The 23283-nt window shown below is 40.3% G+C and overlaps 1 long non-coding RNA gene across 1 annotated transcript in view; it reads right to left on the bottom strand.

The window, feature by feature from the left end:
* Nucleotides 1–2759: 2759 nt before the first annotated feature.
* The window catches only part of LOC130270566 (uncharacterized), an 83806-nt gene continuing 63282 nt past the window's right edge, over nt 2760–23283 (bottom strand). The window contains exon 3 of the long non-coding RNA XR_008843553.1: nt 2760–2871. This is a non-coding gene — a long non-coding RNA (uncharacterized LOC130270566). The remainder of the gene's footprint in view (nt 2872–23283) is intronic.

Below are 23283 nucleotides of genomic sequence, written 5' to 3'. Positions count from 1 at the left end.
TGGCGCTGCCCTATACAATATGCCGTGCTGAAACTAAAGCTCTGTTCATGCAGTATATTTTGAATGTATATTGAAGCTCAAAAGTACACTTGTTTTTTAAATGGCTTTTTGGTGCTGGGTGTTCTCAGCTGTAAAAGGGAGAGGCTTTCACCTCTAGAGGGGTAAATATTTTGACTCTGATCCCAGCTGACAGTCTGTGATGGTGTGCTGTACCACTTGGTAAAATACCTACTGAAGTGGCATTTTGTGCTGTCATAAAAAGATATGCAATAAATAGTGGTGTGGAAGTACAAGAATAAAGGGCACTTATCTGGCTACAGATTGTACTACTGCATGCCATTGCTGAGGGAGACCAATCAGATTGTACCCAATAAAAAAGACTAAGAGGAAAGCAATAGCTTCCAGACAGTATCATCCAATCCAATACAGTTAGTGCTATTTCACTCTATAAACATACAAAGTAAGAATCGTTGGTTCGAGGCTCTCTTTACTTACGAAAGTAGTCCCAATTGAAAGCAATCCTTCATCACGAGTTTACTAATAGTTCTCTTTTTGTTCTATGTTTAATTTTTAGTTTCCTTATTTCACTGTATCCCAGTAATGTTGACATATTTAAATTGTTACAGCGATATGCACCAAAACTGAGTGTATAGCTAAACCAAAATTGTATTTGATACATGGAAATTCTCTTTTTTTCCTTTTCTGTGTTGAATTGGGAAAAACCCAATAAAAATCAATTTAACACAGTTATTGCTCATAAACTATCTTTGCATAAATTGGTCTCCACAAGAATACAATCATAAGCCCTCTGTCTCGTCTTATATGTTAAGGTCCTATAACCTTTCCTGATACATTTTATCCTGCAGTCCATGTTCTAGTTTAGTAGCTCTTCTGTGAACTCTCTACAAAGTATTTAATATATTACATACATTTCCTATTCCTACACATCTGTACTGTGCAGCTTATTTACTATATATCAGTAAAGCCTCTGTGCACAGCCATACAGGCCTCATTAAACTATGTGTCTATTGAGATATTGTTCCCTAAAAGTCATGGTTCTAAGGGAGAATATGTCTCTACACAGTCTAAAGGCAAGTATTACTTATGTATGCCTTTGTATGAAATCAGATGCATAGACAGGCGTTAGGGGATTAGGCAGTCCTCTTATGCTCCTTAGAAAACATATAGGCCCAGATTTATTAATCAGCACAAGATAAAAATGTCTTATTTACCCATCGCAACCAATCACAGCTCTGCTTTCATTTACCAGAGCAATTTGAGACATGGACGCTAAGCTGTGATTGGTTGCTAAGAGCAAATCAGACAGATTGATAAATCTTGGCCAATATGACTGTGTCCTTAGGAGAAGAAGAAATAAGCTGTTAAATGTCAAAATGTATTACGTGCATACAAAAATTAAAGGGCTTTTTCTCACCAATTCTTTACAATGTTTTAATCAACTTGTGGGCAACACATACATTAAAAGGGATATTCCTGTTTCAACAAACAAGGTATTTTGCATAGATAAATTTCTCATAGTTTTCGCGTAGGTTTGTTTGCTGTTCATAGTCAGTCAGCAACGTAAAAGGAACAAGGAGTTGCTTTTAATTTTTTCATAGTTTTTTTTTTTTTAATTGAAACAGGAGTACCCCTGTAAGTTTGTGTCAGTAAAGTTTTACAAGTGTTTGTGAACATTTTCAGTTGCAGGAGAATGTTTAGGACATGTGATTTTCTCATATCTGCAAGTTAGTTTCCATAAAGGGGCCTTAGAGTGGATACATATGCAATAGAGTTTACTGTTTGTTTGTACGATCATTGTCAAAAAAATATCTACACAAACTAACACTGCATTCTGTGTTTGTTGTCTAGGTTGAAAGCATCCCTACACTAAAGAGGTGGAATTCGTGAACAACTGTAATTCTGGTGGAAATGAACAAAGGAGACCACAGAAAAAACACCCAAAAAATTTGAAATGGTTAATAAATATTTAACACTTAAACATATTCATATGTAAAACAATAATTTGTTTTAATTTGTACAATAAAAAAATTCAACTTCAACAATTCATGTTTGAAACTTATTAAAGTTAGATGTGTTGATGGTTGTAGAAAACTTCTTATTTTGAAAAAATGTTTTAAATGATTTAGCTGGGAATCCCTAATTTATACAGAAATATATAATTATATTTTCAATTTAATTCTAAGGATTTTGTGATATTCCTTTAAACAGGACTAGTTCTCAGGAGAGTGATTAAAGTGTCTCACAAATGAGTCTTTGCACTATTAGGGTACGTTTAGACGAGCGGATCTACAGCATATTTTACGCTGCGGATCCGCTGCTGAAGGACCGCTATATGGTGGCTTTAGATGTGCCTGCTCAGAGCGGCAATACACCGCTACAAGCACACACACTGAAGCGATGAGCAGTTCGCCGCGCATGCACGGTGTACTTGCACACGTCGCAGCCACTCTCCCTACTCCATGAGTTAGTTGCGATGTGCGAGTACACTGCACATAGGCACGGCGACTCGCACATCGCAGTGTGTCTGCTCGTAGCGGCGTATTGCAGGCACATCTAAAAGCAAAAGCGTAAAATATGCTGTGGATCCACTCGTCTGAACGTACCATTATACCTTGTAGTCAAACGAACTCTAGTGTCTTAAAGGGATTTTGCTATGATCCACTTTCCACAGCAAACTCAATATTTTGTTAGACTGAATGAAATTAAACGTCTGCTTCTAAAAAATAATGCAGACATGACTTTATTTCCTTGTCTCTGCCTTCTTTTTAAACGCTCCATTGAATCTCATTGTTCAGAGTATCTCACTTAAGACTTCTGTTTTTGTTGTTTTCATCCTCAGTCCACATTTTTCTATATAAATGGAAAGACAAAGGAAATTTCATACTGTTTCTGCATTTCTTTGTTCAGTTTGTGCAAAACTTCACGGTACTTCTCACACAGAATTTAGGCATAGCCATATTAAGACTGAACTAGTTACTAGCCAAATCTGAGTAAATGTAAGCACAGATAATTTTTTCTTTATGTAGGGCATATTCGCTCGGATATGTTCCATAGACCTGAATGGGTCTGCTTCTTCAACATGTACATGGATTTTACCATTTAGATTGCCAGACATGTCTGCAACAAATCCACTGCATGTGAGCAGCACTTGTACTTTCCTCTACATGTGCTACATGACAAAGCTGTGCTATGATGGCAGTAACTATGCAATTATTGTTTAAACAATTGGCGTTATGTTAAATATAATCTCTCAGCTATCTCTTATTACATATTGATCATTAAACAATTTGTAATCTTTACATGATCATTGTCGTTTCAAACTACTTCTCTCCATTTAATAGCCAATGTGATTTCTAACATATTTGTGAATCACTTCATTTACCAATAATGACTCCTTACCCCAGAAAAACATATCTAAAATCTTGGCCACTAGGTGTCTCACTTCCCTGCAATCTGTTGTCTGCTTCCTGTTAGGCTGGGTTCACACTATGGAATCTCTGGGCAATGCCGTCCCCATAGATGTCAATGCATTTCTGAGCAGATCTCCCAAAAGATCCACCCAGAAATGCATTGCTGTCTATGGGGACACCAATGCAGTCCATGCAGTCCTAGTGCCGCCGGCTTGAGAAATTCTGCCCAGAGATTCTGCCGTGTGAACCCAGCCTTAGGGGGGATTTACTTTTTAGCATCAGAAATACCAGGGTAAAACAGAAGAAGAGGCAGAGCTTAACTACTGTTATGTGCAGGAGAAGGGAAGAGACAGAGAGAGTGAGCTGTGTACCTGCAATCTTTGAGCCTGTCTCCACATCTTCCAAGATTAATTAAGACTTTTATTTTATGTCTGAATAAAGTTGTGGGCAGCTGCCCCTTGTGTTTCTACTCCAATATGTACACAATGCTGTCTATTATATGTAATATTCCTTTAGTCCACAGGCTTGTCATCATTATTAGCAGTAGCAGTTCATTACTTAATGTAACCTCTTTTTGCTTATCTGCTGCTGTTTCTTTCTTTTTTGGTCACATAGCACCATGCAAGCCCAGTCCATCAGTGTATCCCCCTTCTCCCCTCCACATACCATCATCCCAAAGCATAGTGCCATCCTGTTCAGTCCAATGCACTTTCATCAGCACAATGTTATGGCATGGCAGGGAGGAGTCGGTGCTGTGCTGTGACTGGTCAGACAAGTTAGGGAAAGAAAATCCATGTGTGAGTATTGCTGGCAAACATGCCAGCTCTGGCCCGGCCCCCTGAAATGCAAAGCATGAGAAGTAGCTGTGCCCTATGAAAACAACTCTTAGGAGCTTTTCACAAAGCAGAATTTCCAAGTAGAATCCAGCTTAAAAATTCAGCTAGGAAATTCTTTATGCAGAAGCGGCACTCAGAAATGCACCATCTTTTTGTGGAATCTGGATTGCAGAAATTCCACGGCAGAAATTCTGCTACAGAAATTGAGAAAAACTCATTTGGCCCCGACAGCTTATCTCCACCCTGCAATCTTTGTAAAGATGCAAGACAGCACTGGGATCCATCCACTGTGCAAGTGACTATCCAGATAGCACACTGGAACACACAACACAATGAAATATCCAAGGTCACAGCACCCGAGGAGACCCATAATATTATCAAAGCTGTGTTTTATTGGTTTCCCAACATGCCACAAATAGTTAATAAGTTAGTCTGGGCCATATGTTATTAGATCATCATGGAATCGACACGCATATCATCAGTGAATATACAAAAATAAAGTGCTCAGCGCTGTATATTACATTTTTAAACTCGAATTACTCTGAAATGCTCAAGCGTATTAGAGTAATTTATAGTGTCCTGGCATTGCGCTACCTGCACCAGCTTTATACTACTCGTGGTTTGGGCAGCATAAAACTAATGACAGCTTACCTTAAAGGCTACTCAAAAGAAGCATGGGAGTAAATTCTCTCCAAATGGACAAAATGTGGAGCAACCATAAAACTTGACAGAATAGGATGTCTGCCAAAATTACTCCAAGGGTGCACTAGCAACTTATCCAGAATGTCAATTGACATCCCAGAAAAAAATCCAGTAACTGGCCTCAGCTAAGACAAAGCACACAGTGGAATCCTTCTCCACACATTGGTGAAAAATATCTGAATGTAATGTATGTGCTAATATTATATTAACCACCATGGTGTGAAGCAAATACAGCATTCCACAGACAGGGCCGGTTCTGCCTATATGCAAAATAGGCAGCCGCTTAGAGCGCCCTCTTGATGGGGGCGCCGTTCTGCCCGCTGCAAGAAAGTTAGTAGCCAGCCAGCATCCAAAGCACCTGCCGCTAATCGGAAGCACCCGCCCAGCCAGCACCACTTGACACCCCGTCCCTCCTGATATCATAATAATCTGCATTCTCAAGCCTGCTGGAGGAGCACAGTGCCACCTCCGAGGCCAGACAGGCATGTCAGGTCCGTCCAGCATCCTGACATTAAGCGTACCTCCAGACATCCGCCTAATAAGGAGGAGGTTTGTTACAGTGTGTCACCCCAGTAGTTAGGTGGGGAGTGCCAAAGGGCGGAGCCAATGGGCGGAAAAATTAGCTTTCGCCTAGGGTGGCAAAAATCCTTGCACCAGCCCTGTCCACAGAATGAACAACACACCAGGATGGTGCTGGTATGAAGATTCTTTCCAGCCTCCAGACCCGGAACACCTGGACTTGGTAATTTGACAATCTGTTTTATACTAGAAGAATATTCTATGTATGCTTAATGCAAGGTTTATTAGATAGTAGTCAATAACTTTAGTAATATTAAAGGGAATGTGTAATTAGTGGTACAGGCTTTTAACATAGTAACATACATATTACCATAATTTGTAAGGTTGAAAAAGACAAGAGTCCATCGAGTTCAACCTAAAACCCTATTGTTGGTAATGCGGGTGACACTGATGATAATACTTACCTACCCCCAATCCGTGGTACAATTTACCCGTTCTCTTCCTTATTCAGGCAGCAGGCTTTGTGCACGGGAGGAGGAGCTCCAGGAGCATGCTGATGTCACTGCTGCAGCTTCCTCACTCGGCCCAACTGTGAAAAGCAGCAGCAGTGACATCATTGTGCTCCTGGAGCTCCGCCTGTGCACCATGCCAGATGCCTAATGAGAGAGATACTGGACAAAAATTGCCACTGATCAGCAACATTCAGAGACATTTAGGCATGTTCTGGCTCTCCCAGGCCTTGATTACCTTTACAAAATAATATGTCATGTGAATGGCATGTTGTCTCATATCTATCATACAGGCCGCACTATATGCGCCAGCATTACATTACACATTACCTGCTACTTGACATGCTAGTGTATTAAATACAATGAAATAAACTTTCGATTGAGAATACATTAAAGAGTGCCGTGATATTCCTACTATTAGTAACATGGGCACCATCCTCTAAGCCCCTCTGCTTAGCACCTATATTGCACCCCATTACCTATTCATGTATTCTGTGCTAGGAGAGTGTCCAGTAATCAGTCCCCAAGAAATTTTTATAACAAATTAGGGTTAGCCTCACATTTTACTTGGGCAGTTAAATGGTTTATATGCTAGAAAAATGTTCTATACATAAATTGTTATAGGGTCTTTAAAGTTCTATTGGTTAATCATCTTCATTTTTCAATACAACCATGCATGATGCATTTTTTTTTATCTTCTAATCACAATGGAAATCAATGTCAGACATAAGAAACTGTATAGCCATACTGCATGAGACAACTGGAATGGTTTACTTAGATATTCAAATCCCATTGGAAGGACTAGGTACTAGAAGAGGCTATTGTACTAGATAAGAGGATTTACAACATTGTATAGGAGAAGTGGATATAGGTTAGATCTTCAAAGAGTTGGGTGAAATGTTTGGAAAAGTATCACGTGATATTTCCAATATGCATAAGAGTTAAGTTTAACGGTCATAGAATTCTAAGACTAAGTGTATGAAAGGCTCAATAATTCATAGTGAATTCAGGATATCACTGAATATCTATTGTAAAAGGGGTTAGGGGATTTGTCCATCCAAGTGTCAAAACCAGACAAAGGAGGCAATTCATACCCTTTCACTATTTAGAGGATTTCTACAATAAAGTAAAAAGATCTGTGTTACAAATTATCAATATGCAAATGTAGGTCCAATTTTTGTTCCTTTTTCCATTCGAGGAATGCTAGCCCTAAAGCTAATATTTGGAGATAAAACTCTTAAATTCCTTGCTGACTTAAAGGGTGTCAAGTACTTCTCCAAGACCAGAATTGCTATTCCCTTTCGCAAAGCAAGTAAAGACCCTAAAAACACACAACTATGCAGACAAAGTTGGTCTTTGCACAGGTCTGAGATGTATGCCATGTAAACAGGAGTCAAAGGCATAGGGCAGAGTATGGAATTGGTCAAGTAATAGAATAGAGCAACAAGAGTGGTGGGAGAATAAAGGTAAGGTCATTGGGCTTTTAATAAAGATACACTAAAGCATTGAAAAAAATCTTTGACTTTATATGGGAACTGTTATCTGTACATTTTTGAAGACTCTCAGTAGCCAAAAAGCTGGAACTTGACTTCTTGAAAGGTTTTCTGACTTTACCCTGTCATGTTAATCCAGCCTGGACCTCCCACCATGTGAGCACTCATCCATACAACATCCTACTGAAAGGAGCTGCAGCTTACAAGTGATTTCAGGATTTGAAGGGGTCTGAGCTAGGGATAAAACTCCTGCCCTGCTCTCCAGAAGGATTAAAGGTTTTACGCTGATTTTAACTCTTTTTCAGGCTAAAGCAAATAACAGAAATTTAGAAGAGTCGAGAAATCGGTAATGACCAGCCAAGCACAAATGAGAACGTATAATATCTTTCAGTGCTACAATATGGTGGACTCTTAGCCCATATTATGCCCTGGCCCTTGTAAAAAGGGATGTGAAGAATGACCTTTAGACAGTAAGAGATGTTAACACAAAGTGCTACACAGCTAATGGCCCCGATGTGAAAGCAACATTCATCAACTACCGGGAAGAGGCTATAAACTCATTCGTAGTTAGTACATAAAAACCCCAATTAACCAGCTAATTATCTGCAGGGAAGCATCTGCTCTAGTGGCAGGGGGAGCATTGTACACAGACAATGCTCAAGAAGCTCATCACCACTCCACATTAAAGCTGCCTGCTATAGTACACAACTCATTTATCAATCAAATTAACAGAGCAGGTAGAAAGGTTTTGTGTTCATGAATAGAATATTATTTGATCGTAGAATTAGAAATGTATTATGCAGCCCAATGTAATGAAGCAACAATACAGGCAAGACTGTTAGAGTGTTAAAAAGAGGCCATGGGGAGCAATAAAAAACCTGTATTAAAATATAGATTGAAAAATAAAATTGATAATTTTTACGCATTTTTGGAGTGAGTGAGAAATACTTAAAGCATTACTGTAATTTTTGATGGGTTGGGGTCTGGGTTCTGCTCAAAAAGAACAGGGAGAAGTGCTCAGCTGAGCAGGTTCTTTACAGTGTCTCCTCACTGTATGTCTAATGGGAAGATTTTTTTTAAACGTGTAGAGGAATAGTTGCCCATAGCAACCAATCAGATTGCTTCTTTTATTTATTAGAGGCCCTTTAAAAAAAATTTTTAAGAAGCAATCTGATTGGATAACTTTTTGATAACCCCCCCCCCATGAGTCAGTCTCATGTAGTAAGGAGAGAAGGAAAAGAAAGAGCTCAGCTGTGTGCTTCGCCTTGTTTATTCTAGTGATCACTGATCTCAGCATCCAGACCCTGACAGATCGAAACCTTTTTTTTTTTTTTAAATCACAGTAATGCTTTAAAAGTTAAAGAACCACTGTACTCTTTTTTGCATATATAATGCAGCTATTATTAGAGAATAATGCAGAGGTTCTTATTTATGCCTTGTGCTTACCTGTTTTAACTGATGTGGCAGCCATACTAATCCCTATTTCAGAACAGAAATTATGTTCTCTTGCTGCCTAAATTTCACATGAATCCTCTGGTTCTGTAGAGAGAGGAGGCAGTGCAATTCACCTAAAGACACCAACTTAAAGGGGTACTCCGATGGAAAACTATTTTTTTTTTAAATCAACCGGTGTCAGAAAGTTAAACAGATTTGTAAATTACTTCTATTTAAAAATCTTAATCCTTCTAGTAGTTATCAGCTGCTGATTGCTACAGAGAAAGTTGTATTTCTTTCTGGAATTCTTTTCAGTCTGACCACAGTGCTCTCTGCTGACACCTCTGTGGACAGAGGGCAGCAGAGAGCACTGTGGTCAGACAGAAAAGAACTCCAGAAAGAAATATAACTTCCTGTGGCGTATACAACAGCTGATAAGTACTGGAAGGATTAAGATTTTTAAAATGAAGTAATTTACAAATCTGTTTAACTTTGAGGCACCAGTTGATTTAAAAAAAGAAAAATGTTTTCCACTGGAGTACCCCTTTATTTACCTGGTTAGACTTCAGTAACCAGAAGTCTAAACTGTGGAGACTCTTAAGTAGGTTGGTGTTTGTTCACACTACATGCAGTTTGATGCATTTTCTTATTCAAAGTGGGTTAAAAAATTTTGACTTTTGATTTGACCTATAATCACAATTAGGGAGTTTTATGAAGATTTGAAGTATTTAGGCTGTTTTCACAGTCTTCAAGTTTTACTGCATGTTTCACGTGTTTTTTCATGTATTTAGGCTGTTCTTGCTGCAGTTTTCTAAAATCCCAGAAAAAAATTACACATTTGCCCAATTATGATAAAATAGCAACATTTCTTGCGTCAATTTAAGGTAATTAACAGCAATAAATAACTCATAGGAGGTGTATAACTACTAAATATTCTGATTTCATAGAGATGAAGCTGGGAGGGGAGGTATCTGAGAGCTGGTAGGAGGGATATGGTAGGTTATGATATCAACCTGTCGTTTACAGGAAGTCAGCTGACCTAGAACTGACATCCTGTTCTGACACATTAAAGCGTACCCGTCAGGTCCAACAAAAAATATGTTTTTTAAATATATTACTCAGTACCTAATCCTGACCATGTACATCTATTTTTTATGTGTCTAGCACATTTATTTTTTTATTACTCTTTTAGTTTAGCTCACTAGTCTGAATTCCTCTCAAATGGAGGGGGCGTGGCCTCACTGTGCAGGTCTCCGCCCCCTCCCTCAGTATGCTGTCTCCTCACATCTCCCCTAGCATTAGCAAAACTACAACTCCCAGCTTGTCCTTACTGACAGTAGTGGGACACAAGCTGACAGTGGGAGGATTTTTCCTCCAGCTGCGAGCCCTGCGCTCACAGCTGTCAATCAAGGAAGTGTGTCCATGACATAGGTGATGATGCATGGACACAGCAGGACTAGCATGTGTCTGGGCAGACGGGGGGCAGTTGTTTGACTGGCTTTTTCATTATGAAATACTGAACATTTTCTAATGAAAGCAATTGCAAGACCTATTGGTTATACCTGCTTTACAACATATCATAAGTTTATGTATCTGATAGTGCCCATTTAACCCCTTAAGGACTCAGGGTTTTTCCGTTTTTGCACTTTCGTTTTTTCCTCCTTACCTTTTAAAAATCATAACTCTTTAAATTTTCCACCTAAAAATCCATATTATGGCTTATTTTTTGCGTCGCCAATTCTACTTTGCAGTGACATTAGTCATTTTACCCAAAAATGCACGGCGAAAATTTTGTCGCACTTCTGGAAAAAATCATAACTACATGCAGGAAAATTTATACGTTTAAAAATGTCATCTTCTGACCCCTATAACTTTTTTATTTTTCCACATACAGGCGGTATGAGGACTAATTTTTTGCGCCGTGATCTGAAGTTTTTATCGGTATGATTTTTGTTTTGATCGGACTTTTTTATCACTTTTTATTCATTTTTTAATGGTATAAAAAGTGACCAAAATACGCTTTTTTGGACTTTGGAATTTTTTTGCGTGTACGCCATTGACCGTGCGGTTTAATTAATTATATATTTTTATAGTTCGGACATTTATGCACGCGGCGATACCACATATGTTTATTTTTAATTTTTTTTACACTGTTTTATTTTTTTATGGGAAAAGGGGGGTGATTCAAACTTTTATTAGGGAAGGGGTTAAATGACCTTTATTAACACTTTTTTTTTAAATTTTTTTTGCAGTGTTATAGGTCCCATAGGGACCTATAACACTGCACACACTGATCTTTTACACAGATCACAGGCGTGTATTAACACGCCTGTGATCAGTGTTATCGACGCTTGACTGCTCCTGCCTGGATCTCAGGCACGGAGCAGTCATTCGCCGATCGGACACCGAGGAGGCAGGTAAGGGCCCTCCCGGTGTCCGGTCAGCTGTTCGGGACGCCGCGATATCACCACGGCGGTCCCGAACAGCCCGACTGAGCAGCCGGGTCACTTTCACTTTCGCTTTAGAAGCGGCGGTCAGCTTTGACCGCCGCTTCTAAAGGGTTAATACCGCACATCGCCGCGATCGGCGATGTGTGGTATTAGCCGCGGGTCCCGGCCGTTGATGAGCATCGGGGCCGACGCGATATGATGCAGGATCCCGGCGCGATCCCGCTTCATATCGCGGGAGCCGGCGCAGGACGTAAATATACGTCCTGCGTCGTTAAGGGGTTAAGCACTGAAAGGTGGAGGGGGGAGGGGCCTGGGAGTTGCCAGGAGCGTCTGATAGGTGATGATGTCCTCCTGTACTTCACAGGTCAGCTGATTCAGGACAGACATTTCCTCTGACATATTAAACGTCGCTCCTAATGCAGTCCTCTGATTATAAGTCCATGTTTTGTTTAGTTTTTTACTTGCCCTGATTTTTATCCTCACATGGTCTTGCCCCTAAATGTTTCCTCTCAAAGTGAATGACATTTTAAAGGCTATGGACATCCTTGCACTGATTTTTTGTTTTATTGCTGATTTGTTTTTTTTTTAATGCAAATGAATACCATAGATATAAAAGATAGAGATAGTGTTAGTTTATTGTTGTGAAGGATAACCATAGACACCTGTGTGTGGCAGCGATCATAGTGACTGATTCTGGAGTTTGGACTATATTGACTTATTACACACCCATACTGCACCATATTGCACCAAAAAAAGTACACAGCTAGAATTAAAATAGGTGACCATAGCTTTAACCCCTTAACCCATTAAGGACTGAGCCCTTTTTTGCAATTCTGACCACTGTCACTTTTTGCTTTAATAATTTTGTGATGCTTTTACCGATTATTCTGATTCCAAGAAAGTTTTTTCGTGATATATTCTACTTTAACACAGTGGAAAATTTTCGTTGTTAGTTGCATCCTTTCTTAGTAAAAAAAAAAATCCCCAAAATTCATAAAAAGTTAGAAAATTTAGCATTTTTCTAACTTTAAAACTCTCTACTTGTAAGGAAAATGGACATTTCAAATAAATGATATATTGATTCACATATACAATATGTCTACTTTATATAAAGTTTACATGTTTTTACTTTTGGAAGACATCAAAGGGCTTCAAAGTTCAGCAGCAATTTTCCAATTTTTCACAAAATTTTCTAAATCGGAATTTTTCAGGCACCAGCTCAGTTTTGAAATGGATTTGAGGAGTCTTCATATTAGAAATACCCCATAAATGACCCCATTATAATTTGGTTGGAATAGAAGTGGGAGGCCATGTGCGTTTACAAAGCCCCCTGTGGTACCAAAACAGTGGACCCCCCACATGTGACCCCATTTTGGAAATTACACCCCTCACTGAATTTACATTTACACCCCACTGGCGTTTGACAGATCTTTGGAACAGTGTGCTGTGCAAATAAAAAATTAAATTTTTCATTTTCACAGACCACTGTTCCAAAAATCTGTCAGACACCTGTGGGGTGTAAATGCTCACTGTACCCCTAATTACATTCCGTGAGGGGTGTAGTTTCCAAGATGGGGTCACATGTGGGGGGGGGGTCCACTGTTCTGGCACTATGGGGATTTGTAAACACACGTGGCCTTCAATTCCAGACACATTCTCTCTGCTAAAGCCCAATGGCGCTCCTTCTCTTCTGAGCAATGTAGTGCACCCGCAGAGCACTTTATATCAACATATGGGGTATGTCCTTACTCAGAAGAAATGGGGCTACAAATTTTGGGGGGCTTTTTTCCTATTCTCCCTTGTGAAAATGAAAAATGTAGGGTAACACCAGTATTTTAGTGAAATTTTTTTTTTCCATTTTCACATCCAACTTTAACGAAAATTCGTCAAACACCTGTGGGGTATTAAGGCTCACTATACCCCTTGTTAAATTCTGAGAGGGGTGTAGTTTCCAAAATGGGGTTACATCTGGGTATTTACTGTTTTGCGTTTATGTCAGAACTGCTGTAAAATCAGCCGCCCGTGTGCAAATCAATAATTTAGACCTCAAATGTATATGGCACGCTCTCACTTCTGAGCCATGTTATGCGCCCGCAGAGCACATTACACCCACATGTGGGGTAGTTCTGCACTCAGGAAAAATTGCGTTAGAAATCTTGGGGGTCTTTTTTTCCCTTTTACCGCTTGTGAAAATTAGAAGTATGGGGCAACACCAGCATGTAAGTGTAAAAATTTTTTTTACAGTAACATGCTGGTGTAGACCCTAACTTTACCTTTTCATAAGGGGTAACAGAAGAAAAAGTCCCCCAAAATTTGTAACGGAATTTCTCCCAAGTACGGAGATACCCCATATGTGGCCCTAAACTGTTTCCTTGAAATATGACAGGGCTCCAAAGCGAGAGAGCGCCATGCGCATTTGAGGCCTGAATTGGGGATTTGAATCCGCCACAAAAATATGCTACGGCAGTGTTTCCCAAAAGTGTCTCCAGCTGTTGCAAACTCCCAGCATGCCTGGACAGTCAGTGGCTGTCCGGCAATACTGGGAGTTGTTGTTTTTCAACAGCTGGAGGCTCCGTTTTGAAAACCGTGCCGTACAAGACATTTTTGTTATGGAGGGGGCGACTGTGTAGAGGTATGTGTATATGTAGTGTTTTGCTTTTTATTTTGTGTAGGTGCAGTGTACTGTTTTTAGGGTACATTCACACGGGCGGGTTTACAGCGAGTTTCTCGCTGGGAGTTTGAGCTGCGGCGGAAAATGTGCCGCATCTCAAACTTGCAGCAGAAAACTCACTGTAGACCCGCTCGTGTGAATGTACCCTCCAGCTGTTGCAAAACTACAACTGCCAGCATGCACTGACAGACCATACATGCTGGGAGTTGTAGTTATGCAACAGCTGGAGGCACATTGGTTGCGAAACACTGAGAGTTTGCTACTTAACTCAGTGTTTCGCAACCAGTGTGCCTCCAGCTGTTGCAAAACTACAACTCCCAGCATGTACAGTCTCTCAGTGCATGCTGGGAGTTGTATTATTGCAACAGCTGGAGGCACACTTGTTGCGAAACACTGAGTTAGATAACAAACTCGGTTTCACAACCAATGTGTCTCCAGCTGTTGCAAAACTGCAACAATCGGCATGCATTGACAGTCGAAGGGCATGCTGAGTTGTAGTTTTGCAACAGCTGGAGGCACACTACTACAACTCTGTGCATGTTGGGAGTTGTAGTTATGCAATAGCTGGATGCACACTTTTTCATAGAAGGGGTACTCCGGTTGATAACTTCATTTTTTTTTTTTATCAACTGGTGCCAGAAAGTTTAACAGATTTGTAAATTATTTCCATTAAAAAATCTTAATCCTTCCAGCACTTATCAGCTGCTGAATACTACAGATGAAATTAATTTCTTTTTGGAACACAGTGCTCTCTGGTGACATCACGAGCACAGTACTCTCTGCTGACATCTCTGTCCATTTTAGGAACTGTCCAGAGTAGCCGTCAAATGATCGCAGTATCTAAAAGTGCTAAAATGCAGTTGCGGGTTAGCTCAATGGGCTGATCAGGACCACTGTGGCGAAATCACAGGGTCGCAATAGATCACTAGTTACTGGTCCCCCACCCCTTCAGTTGGTCGGAGCGCTCTGCACTGGCCCAGTGGGTACGGAGTTCACTAGTGATGATGGCTTTTTTTTTTTTACAGGATTCCATTGTGTTAAATACATTGTGTTTATCTAACCACGACAGGCAAATTTTGTGTAGCTTCAGTTTTTAAATCCATGTTTCACCTCATATAAGTTTATTACCTGTATAATTTCTTAAAATATACAGTTTATCTTATCAGATAGCTCTGTTTGGGTAATGGCTCTATGGAAGACACATCTAAAGGTATGTTCACCTTGTGGAATTTCCATGCAGAACTCACCCAAAAATTCCACCGTTATTTACTGCCTGTTGTTTTCCATTGGATTCTGGAGTCCCAATAAGACAACAGAATTTCCACGGCAGGCATTTCGTTTTCTGCATCCCGCAAAAATATAAGATCAACCTTTTATTTTTCAGAATTCCGCAATGGAATCCCATTGAAGTCAATTGGTCTTGAATTTTGGTGGAATTTTGTATTTAGAAAACACCCTCTAATGAGAGGCTCTGCACTGAGTGCAGCAGAGTGTTTCAGCATCGCCAACATGATGGTGTAGCTCCACCCACCCGTAGTATGGCTGTGGTCCGCCTGAAGATGTCTTTGCGGGACTGTGACGTCACATTGATTGTCCTGCACAATGCTTCCAAGTGGCTGAGGCAGGCTAACAGTTGACAGTAAACAAAATCAGTGCACAGTGTGAGCAGCTCTTGCTCCCTGCAAGCACAAACTAGTAAGCCCCAAAGTTTATTGAAAATAAAGCCCCAATGGCCGTATACTGAGTGTCCCAACAATCATATTATGTGGTTATGAGGGCATTTGATTTTAAACAAAAAATTTGCGTGGGAAGGAGCTCTATCCACTTATTATTAAGGGTACTTTCACACGAGTGGATCCCCAGCGTATTTTATGCTGCAGATCTGCCACTGAAGGACCGCTGTATGCTGCCTTTACACGTGCCTGCTCGGAGCGGCAATGCGCCGCTACGAGCAGACACACTGAAGCGATGTGCGAGTCGCCGCGCATGCACGGTGTACTCGCACACCGCGGCTGCTCCCCCTGCTCTATGAGCTAGGCCAAGAGCTGCCACGATGTGTGTGTATACTGCGCATGCCCGCTGTGACTCGCACATCGCAGTGTGTCTGCTTGAAGCGGTGTATTGCCGCTTCAAGCAGGCACATGTAAAGGCAGCATACAGCAGTCCTTCAAGCAGCAGATCCGCAGCATAAAATACTCTGGGGATCCGCTCATGTGAACATACCCTTAAAGTGTACCTCCAGCACTGTGCATGATTGTCATTTTTATATCTCTATGCATTATGAGAGGGAGCTTCCCGCCCTGTCTCCATAGCACCCATCTCCACCGTGAGACCCAGTGTAAAATGACACTATGGTGCTGGGTCTTGCACTGAAGATGGGTGCTATAGAGCCATAGCGGGAAGCTCCCTCTCCAAATGCACAGGAGGAGAAGGGGGAGAACAGGTGCTTGGTACATTATTCCAGCACCAAATTAAAAAATAAAGGTTGTTTAGAAAAATAACTTTGACGCAAAGTGCAGCAATGTTGTCATACAGTCATGGCCGTAAATGTTGGCACCCTTGCAATTTGGCACCCTTGAAAATGAAGTATTTCTCACAGAAAAGGATTGCAGTAACACATGTTTTGCTACACACATGTTTATTCCCTTAGGGGGAGACTTATCAAAACCTGTGCAGAGGAAAACTTGCCAAGTTGCCCATAGCAACCAATCAGATTACTTCTTTCATTTTTCACAGGCCTTCATTAAAATGAAAGCAGCGATCTGATTGGTTGCTATGGGCAACTGGTTAAGTTTTCCTCTGCACAGGTTTTGATAAATCTCCCCCTTAGTGTGTATTGGAACTAAACCAAAAAAGAGAGGGAAAAAAGCAAATTGGACATAATGTCACACCAAACTCCAAAAATGGACTGGACAAAATTATTGGTACCCTTAACTTAATATTTGGTTGCACACCCTTTGGAAAAAATAACTGAAATCAGTGGCTTCCTATAACCATCAATAAGCTTCTTACACCTCTCATATTGGACCACTCTTCCTTTGCAAACTGCTCCAGGTCTCTCTTGTTGGAAGGAGCCTTTTCCCAACAACAATTTTAAGATCTCTTCACAGGTGTTCAATGGGATTTAGATCTGGACTCATTGTTGGCCACTTCAGAACTCTGCAGCACTTTGTTGCCATCCATTTCTGAGTGCTTTTTGACATATGTTTGGGGTCATTGTCCTGCTGGAAGACCCAAGAACTCGGACGCAAACCCAGCTTTCTGACATTGGGCTGTACAGTGAGACCCAAAATCCGTTGGTAATCCTCAGATTTCATGATGCCTTGCACACATTCAAGGCACCCAGTGCCAGAGGCAGCAAAGCAACCCCAAAACATAATTGAACCTTCACCATATTTCACTGTAGGTACTGTGTTCTTTTCTTTGTAGGCCTCATTCTGTTTTCGGTAAACAGTAGAATGATGTGCTTTACCAAAAAGCTCTGTCTTGGTCTCAACTGCCCACAAGATGTTTTCCCAGAAGGATTTTGGCTTACTCAAGTTCATTTTGGCAAAATGTAGTCTTGCTTTTTTATGTCTCTGTGTCAGCAGTGGGGTCCTCCTGGGTCTCCTGCCATAGCATTTCATTTAAATGTCGACAGATAGTTCACGCTGACACTGATGCTCCCTGAGCCGGCAGGACAGCTTGAATATTTTTGGAACTTGTTTGGGGCTGCTTATCCACCATCCGAACTATCCTGCGTTGACACCTTTCATCAATTATTTTCTTCCGTCCACGCCCAGGGAGATTAACTACAGTGCCATGGGTTGCAAACTTCTTGATAATGTTGCACACTGTGGACATAAGCAAATCTAGATCTCTGGAGATGGACATATAACCTTGAGATTGTTAATATTTTCCCCAATTTTGGTTCTCAAATGCTCAGACAGTTTTCTTCTCCTCTTTCTGTTATCCATGCTTAGTGTGGCACACACAGACACACAATGCAAAGACTAAGTGCACTTCTCTCCTTTTTTATCTGCTTTCAGGTGGGATTTTTATATTGCCCACACTTGTTACTTGCCCCAGGTGAGTTTAAAGGAGCATCACATTCTTGAAACAATCTTATTTCTCAACAATTTTGAAAGGGTGCCAATAATTTTGTCCAGACCATTTTTGGAGTTTGGTGCGACATTATGTCCAATTTGCTTTTTTACCTCCCTTTTTTGGTTTAGTTCCATTACACACAAAGGGAATAAACATGTGTATAGCAAAACATGTTACTGCATCCTTTTCTGTGAGACTTTATTTTCTTGAAAAATTTCCGGGTGCGAACATTTACAGCCATGACTGTATTTCATAAAAGTTAATAAAACACTGGAGGTACACTTCAAGATAACATAAAGTTTTTATACAACAGTACAAGTAAGAAGGATTTGGTGCCTAGTATGGAGGCCTAAGCAATTATAAAGACTGCCACGGCCTAAGCAATTATAAAGACTGCCACCCATTAAGGGGGGATTCTGCTATTTACATCTCTAGTACTTCCTTCCTGAAATGTTTTGACATACAACCTCAAGATGTAATATTGACTGGACACTCTATTTCTCCATGGCTCAATTTTTCTGTGTCTTTTCCTGCGACTATCTGTCTCCCAGTCAATTTCTCTCCCTCTGTGCTGAGCACACTCTTCTATGCATTTATTCCATACCCTCTGTCATTTCCCTTTCTCTGCTCTAATCTCTCCCCCCCGCCTCCCTCATTTGCAGACGCCTCTTGTTGTGCACCTGCCCTTCCTCCCCTCAGCCCTCCACTCATCCAGGAGCCTGAGAACAGGCAGGGCATTCAGCTCCCAGCACCTCTCAGACTCACCAGAGAGAGGGACCGTCCCCAAGGAAAGGCCTGCTGTCACCCACTGTCTGAGACTCCTTTCATGTTGGGGACAGGGGAGGTTCTGTACTGAATATTAAAACCATGATCCAATAATACATGATATGACTTATTTACAAAAGGGGGGGGGGTAAATGATGAACAGAAAATCATATATCAATGAGGGAATGTGTGCCAGTAATACTTCTCGTTGTCATTTCCCACCCAACCCCCAGCAAGCTCATGGATGGTAACACATGTGCCCTCTTTCTATTGACTTTGATGTCATCTAACCTCATACCCCTCTTATGGTAAACATTCCCTGGGAACGGCGAGATATGGACGACCACAGAGAGGCAATAAAAATATGGCAGGTGACTGGGATACAATTATGATGGATATCTTCATAATTCAAAGCCTGCGAATCCTCAGTGCTATGTGCTGAGGCGTATTGCTGCGAAGAAAAGAAAAAAAGAAAAGACTGGTGGCCATCTTGAATCTATGTTAAGACATATTGCGAACCTCTGTACTCTACAATATTTTTATATTCGTACTTTAATCTGCATCCATTATTATATATGTATGTTATCGCAGTCTAATCTGGAGGTCATACATATTATCTCATTTTGAATTAAGGTGAGGTTTGTATAGATTCACCATTGTACACTAGAGATTTTCCCTGAAAATACTCTAGCTCTACTCTAGCTAGTCTTTGCATCCAACAGTCTGTACTAATGCGTGTTTATGCTTTGAATACACCATCCGATTTAAAGATAGATATTAGATAGACAGGTAAATAAATGGATAGATAGATCAGTGTTGCAAGCCTCCAGCTGTTGTAAAACTACATCTCTCAGCATACCCGGACAGCCAAAGGCTGTCCGAGCATGCTGAGAGTTGTAGTTTTGCAACAGCTGGAGGTACTCTGGTTGGAAAACACTGAGATAGATATGATATATATATATATATATATATATATATATATATGAATAATTTCTTTATTAGATTATGCAAGTCTTCATACTAAGGTATATACCTAACTTAAAGTAATCGTTTGGCATGGTTTCCTTTTTTCTTTATTTACCAAACAGTAGTATTATTAAATTATAACCCCATATAAGGAGATTTATTAGGCTCTGTAGTAGATTTTTTTTTTGCGTAAAAAAGTTGCACATACTTGTGCGACTTTTCTATACATGCTGCGACTTTTTGATTTTTGCTTATTCCAAAGCACATTTGTTTTTACTTTGCAGTGGTTATATATTTATCAAATGCAGTAGTCACTATTTATGAAGAAAAAAAGTTGCATCTCCATTTAAAAGTGGCATATGTATTCCAGGTCCAACCTGGCTTACAGAAAGTGCATACGTCTGCAGAAAATGATATTAACACCCACTATAACAACTCTTCCTATTCTGCATTATGAAACAAAGCTACTACATTAATGTTAATTATAGAAAAAAATTAATTATAGAACTAATAACTTTATTGATTTTAAGGTTGAAAATACACACTGCACCCCTTGTTAATTTTAGGACACTGGCGTACCCACTAAATTTTAAAATTGATGTTGTGTTAAAATAGAATAAGGCACAAAATAATTGTGTAAGAATTATTTTTACAGACTACTTAAATAACCTCCATATGTGGCACTAAAATTTTTGGGGTGGGTTATGTACCAAGCCGTTTTTGTTTTTGTGGTTTCACTCTTATTTATGTGCCTGTTGGTGCTGCGCTGTCTTCCTTCCTGACGTAAACTACGGCCTCAGCGCAGCGAGACTCCGCCCACCAACTTCACAAAATGCAGGCTCAAAATTAAAAAAGCCTCCAGAGTACGGATATTCATGGTGCGGCATAGTATGTTTTTAATATTGTTTAATTTCTGAGGAGGGTGGATGGGTTTTTGCGGGATAGTTGGAGTGAAGCTATTTAGTGCCAGACAGGCCAGTCAGTGTGTCACCCTATGCGGTACGCCCCCCTTCCCCCTCCCCGTCACTCTCTAGCAACGCTACTGGTAATAAAGGGTAGATAAAGAACTTCGGCAATTTACATAAGGGAAAACTTTTCTGCTTTAAAAACTGCTTTTGGAAGCGGGTTTCCCGGGTTTTGCTTACGTGCGATTTATTTATCAAGGCCGTGCGACTATTTGATAAATAGATCGTATGTAAGCAAAAGTAAGTAAAAAAAAATTCATATAAAAGCCATACGTTTGAAAAGAATGATAAATCTCCTTCATAGTCTTAGCTCTGGTTTTGGGGACCAGAGTCCATACTTTCCTGTGAAATGCACGTATCTATACATGCCACCAGTCATGCCACAAGGGTCATCAGAGATCATAGATGCACAGGGGTTAACTAAAATCCAGAAGCAAATTATTAGAGTGTCTGAAAGATTTCACGGAAGCTGTAATCTTAAAGTGACACCCTTAGTTTTAACTATTTCCCTGCAGGACTTGATTAGAAATAAAGGGAGCTGGTAATCTATATAATCTGTAACTTAAAAATAGAAACAAAAACATAAAAAAAAAACTTGCAAAATAATTTATTGAAATCCAACATGAACTGAACCTAGCTTTTTTCTGAACACATTAGTGTAAGTGACTGACACCTAGTGGCCATCTGTGTCAAATAACACTTCATGTAAGGCTGTGAAATGGTGTAAGCACATCATACTGGCAGTGGCTGAGAGAATGCTTCAATAAAAAACATATCGTAAAGGGTACGGTCACACGTGCCGTATTATGCTTCGTATTTGCTGAAGCGTATTTTCCTACCTATTCAAGTCAATAGGTAGCAAAATGCATAGCTAATTTTGCTACTCATTGGGGGAAGATTTATCAAAACCTGTGCAAAGTAAAAGTTGCCCAGTTACCCAGAGCAACCAATCAGATCGCTTCTTTCATTTTGCAGAGGCCTTGTTAAAAATGAAAGAAGCGCGCTGATTGGTTGCTATAGGCAACTTTTACTCTGGACAGGTTTGACAAATCTCCCCCATTGACTTCAATGGAAGGTAAATATGCAGCAGCAAATACGCAGCAAAATATGGCACGTGTGACCCTACCTCAAACCACATTTAGGAGCTGTTACAGTTTGCATGACTCATGCTCATTCCTATTATATTAAATCGGGTAAAGCAGGTTGTGATTTGAACTCAAGAAACTTTTACTAAAAATCTAGTTATGAAATATGTAACTTGGTGTTTCCCAACCAATGTGTCTCAAGCTGTTGCAAAACTAAAACTTTCAGCATTCCCGGACAGCCAATCAAAAGGGGCAGTAGGTGGCTAATCAACCCCCTGGTGCTGCCCACTAGAAAATGCCATGTCCCCTTCACAATGCAGCTGTCTTCCCAGTAGTAGATGAAAAATTCCGCATTTGGCATACAGAGAAACAATGTGGGGAGAAGACCTTGCGTGAATAGTTCCTTATAGGTTTATAAGTAAGAAATCTTTAATAATATTTTTTTCATTTCTATACTGTGTTCAAAAGCAAAAATGAACAGCTTTCTCAAGAAACATTCCAGTCAATTTTGTTTTGTGAAATGCAGGCTATTCCGTCATTCAGGTGCAGCAGGGCTAAGGGCGCGTTGATAGTATGGAATTTCCAAGTGTAATTCTGCTTAGAAATTATGCTCGAAAATTCACCGTGCACACTGCAAAATTTTCACGATGAAAAATTCTGCCATGGAAATTCAAATTCTGTTCTCCTCTGAAAAAATGAGCATATTAATTATTTTGGTGGATCCACTTGGATATGCATTGCCGTCAGTAATGAAGGTGCACGTCCAGAATTTTTCTGAGCAAACATTTCATAGCGTGACTGCACCCTAAGAAGCTGAAGAATTCAGACAATGATGCTCGATCTTCCTTGTGACGTATTACCAGAACTTTTACATTGTAGATAAGGCTTTTGGGGTGGATAAGGATAACCCTTACAGTTATGTCAGGCTCAGTGCAAGTGGACAATATATAAGGACACAGAAAAATATATTTGCATTGTAATACACTTAAAAAGGTAGACATAAAACAGAGAAAGAACTGTTAAAGTTACAGCCAGCCGAACAGTGTTCAGAGTAGCAAAAGGTGGTATACCACAATACATGTGAACTCAGCTGCCCAGGATGTAAGAAGTCAGGAACACTGAGTTAAGTAACAAACTCTCAGTGTTTTGCAACAAATTTTCCGCTGCAACTCAAACTCCCAGCGGGAAACTCGCTGTAAGCCCCTCCGTGGGTGACACTACACTACACCTACACAAAATAAAGGTTAATACAGTACATATACACCTACACAGTTACCCCCCCCCCCCCCCCCCCAATACAAATGAGAGACGTCTGGTACAGCACTGTTTCCAAAACAGAGACTCAAGCTGTTGCAAAACACCAACTTTCAG

Source organism: Hyla sarda, chromosome 1 (genome assembly GCF_029499605.1).
Source record: "Hyla sarda isolate aHylSar1 chromosome 1, aHylSar1.hap1, whole genome shotgun sequence".
Lineage (NCBI taxonomy): Eukaryota > Metazoa > Chordata > Amphibia > Anura > Hylidae > Hyla > Hyla sarda.
This window is presented reverse-complemented; position numbering and strand designations above follow the sequence as displayed.